Source organism: Orcinus orca, chromosome 3 (genome assembly GCF_937001465.1).
Source record: "Orcinus orca chromosome 3, mOrcOrc1.1, whole genome shotgun sequence".
NCBI lineage: Eukaryota > Metazoa > Chordata > Mammalia > Artiodactyla > Delphinidae > Orcinus > Orcinus orca.
Window position 1 is genome coordinate 162,067,027 of NC_064561.1, and position 3,316 is coordinate 162,070,342.

The 3,316-nt window shown below is 35.6% G+C and overlaps 1 pseudogene; it reads left to right on the forward strand.

The window, feature by feature from the left end:
* Positions 1-2,650: 2,650 nt before the first annotated feature.
* LOC125964075 (FUN14 domain-containing protein 1-like) lies at positions 2,651-3,086 on the forward strand (annotated as a pseudogene).
* The last annotated feature ends 230 nt before the right edge of the window (positions 3,087-3,316 follow it).

Consider the following 3,316-nt stretch of genomic DNA (forward strand, 5'->3'; position numbering starts at 1 on the left):
TGAAGGTATGTTAAAAGAGGAACGGAAATAAAATGGAAGGGAAGAATGAGAAAAAATGTAGAATTACAAGATAATAACTAATACTCCCTAAAATGAGTCTCATAAAATCATGTTATTTTTATTGGTTAAATAATTATTTGAGTTGTAATTTTAGAGTTTTTAAAAAATTTTAAAGTATTAAGGTTGTAATAAGGTGTTTTGTGTGTTTTATTGAGAGAGGGTAGAGAGGTAGTACAGCAGCTAAAGAAAAACTACACTATTTCAGGATGTGTTAGAATGCTATGTGAGACATTTCAAATAAATGTTCTTAACATGAACAATATCAATTTTTAAAATATAGAAAAATTGTATTAGCAATTAAAATAAAACAAAAAGTGTCATACAGGCTCTAGCTATGCATATTCCAAGAAACAAACCTTGATGAAGATTGCCTTTCTTATTCATCAGTTCCTATTTTTCTATGCCCATGGCATTTATTCTTTCTAGAAATTAACTAGTGACTTGATATCATCTCATGTAAGAAATGATTCTGACTAAAATATTTTCCTTATATTCTTGAAGATTCCCTGTTATGGTACCTGTAATCTTTCCACTTAGATGAGGGACTACTTAAAACATCTTCCAATGAAAATATATTTATCAAGAGGAGATTTAAGAAGGGAGAAAACCATCCTTTACCTCTAAAGTGATATAATGCAGGTGTTTTAAGGAAAAATAGATTTTCCTTATACATACATATATGCAGAGAAGCTTGATTCTCAATCTAAGTTTTAAACCTCCTTACAACGCAAAACTAATATTGTTTATTAAGATGCTATCATAAGCTATACTAGCAGCCCTTCTTGCAAACAACACTTACATCATCACCAGTGGTGGTATCTTATTTTTAAATGTCACTGGTAGATTACAGACTGGGAATTAGACGTGTTTTTTTATAACCATTTACTTAGTGCCAAGTATTCATATGTTCATGCAGTCTGAGCTTGAGAATATTGGGAATGACAGTTTCTATTTTCAGGCTAATCTTTTCTCTCTGTTGACCAAGTAACCTTTCCAGTCTTCACTTCCTCTTTATTCAGAATAAGTCCCCATCCCCCAATTCCTGCCAAAAGAGAGCCTCCATATTCTGGAATAATCTTCCTCACCCTAATTTAGATGTGTCAAACCATGTCTGAATACTAGAGTGAGCGTGATTCAGCCACAAGCTGGTAACTCCACTGAGACTAGTGAAGTCAATATAAGACCCCTAAGAAAAAAAGCATTTAGGACTAGGAAAGAAGGGATTTTTAAAAAAGAAAAATACTAATATCTATTGCTGACTAGTGAATTTTTATTTATTTTATTTATAATAAACAACTTAGATCTTATTAAGCCAATTAATAACACTGGTACAATATTTATAGGTGTTTCTAACGGAATTCATTTTATGTATAAATGGCCAGTCACTATTCTTGTTCTCATTATTACTACCGTTATGCTCATCCTCACTGAACACAAATAATTTACAGTAATCTGTGATCTCTCTAGAAAAGGAAATGGCATTAAGGGAAATCACAGATCGGCAGAGAGGAGGAAATTAATTAAATATTAAATTAACTCTTGACAGCAAGCTTTCAGAGGCAGCAAAAAATCTCCGTTGATGATACAAAGCAAATACACTTAACATCTTTCCTCATCTGTAGTATCTCAATAGATACTATACAGATCTAATACAGACCTAGATAACAGATCTAATGATCTGTCACATGAAACACCTGCTCCAAAGTTTCTATTCTCCCAACTCCTAAAAACATGAGTTCTACAACCCAAGCTAGTAGGTAGATTTTTGCCCCTTTTTTTCTTCTCTCACAGTGCTTAAGAAAGAGGCTTTCTACTTCAGTTGTCTATAACTCCAGAGTAGTTTAAGTTATTCAACTTTTTCTGAATTTCATTTTAGTGCATCTCAAGAGGCTGACATTGATCAGACTCAGAGAATCTATCTTTTAATTCAAAGACTGGGTAAAAATCTGTAAATGCCTGTGCGTGAATGCATAGCTGGGTCAATATTACTTTTTCAGTTCCCATACCTTTACACTGCACCTGACCTGTTGCACTGATAAACACTACCAGGTATTCTAGTTTGCAAAAACTGTAAGGACCACTTCACGTGCATCTCTGGGGAACTAACTATTGGAACAGTTCTCAACTTTATCCTGCTGAGGCTAAAGTTTTCTTATCTATAAAATACTCTTCAGGGACTTCCTTGGGGGTCCAGTGCTGAAGACTCCATGCTTCCACTTCAGGGAGCACAGGTTCAATCCCTGGTCAGGGAAAAAAGATCCTGTATGCCATGCCATGCAGCCAAAAAAAAATAATAATAATAAAATACTATTCATTTTATTCATTACTTAATTAAAAAAATAATGGGGGAAGCAGTAAAAGCCCTCAATTCCAGAGGGTGAGAAAGCTTGGGGATAGAGAGCTGTGAAGTTCTTTTAATTAATCCAGCACAGAAAGACTGATTTACCTAGAAATAACATTTGCTTAGTTTTCATGAAGTGCTTACTTCTGTGTCTATGACCCTTTCTTCCAATCCCAGGCCCTCTTTGCCCCTCTTTGACAGCTGAGTCCTCTTCACTTGGTTCTGGATTCTAAGGCCAGGCCAGTCTAGATGGGATCTCTCTCACCTGAATATGAAAGTGATGATGATTCATATTGGACCTAACTCAGTATACAAGAAGACACCGCTGGTAGAATCTATGTTTGGCCATAGTTTGGCACCTCCGGTAGAACAATACTCAGTAGCCATCCAGATTGCACTGGCCATTGTGCAGGATTTTTGTTCCAGAAAGTTGGAAAACTTACAGCAACAGTAGGCTGCTGGCCATCTTCATCAGATTTAGCAGTCAAAGTAACTATGTGCAAATCAACTGGGACAGAGTTGAAAAAAGATATAAAGAAAGCAGGAAGACCTGATTCAGAAATGAGCAAATAAAGCAGCACCTGAAATCAGCAATATAATTGAAGCAGCAACAGAATTTATCAAACAGGACATTGTGATGTTCAGTGGATTTGTGAGAGGCTATTTGCTAGGCCTTGCCTCTTAAGGACATGAATGTTCTGTCACAGTAGATTCAACCTGAGAGGAGAAGGGGTGGTAACATGATGATGTCTACAGTTCCAGACACCAGATTCTCCAGGGTGTGAAGAAAAAGGTAGTTGGGCAAAATGGAACTCACAACTTACTGTTGGTCTTCTGACAAATCCTGCAGTGCAGCCAAAAAATAAATAAAGTGAATCCACTTTAAAAAATATATATGTTTGCAATAAACTAAAA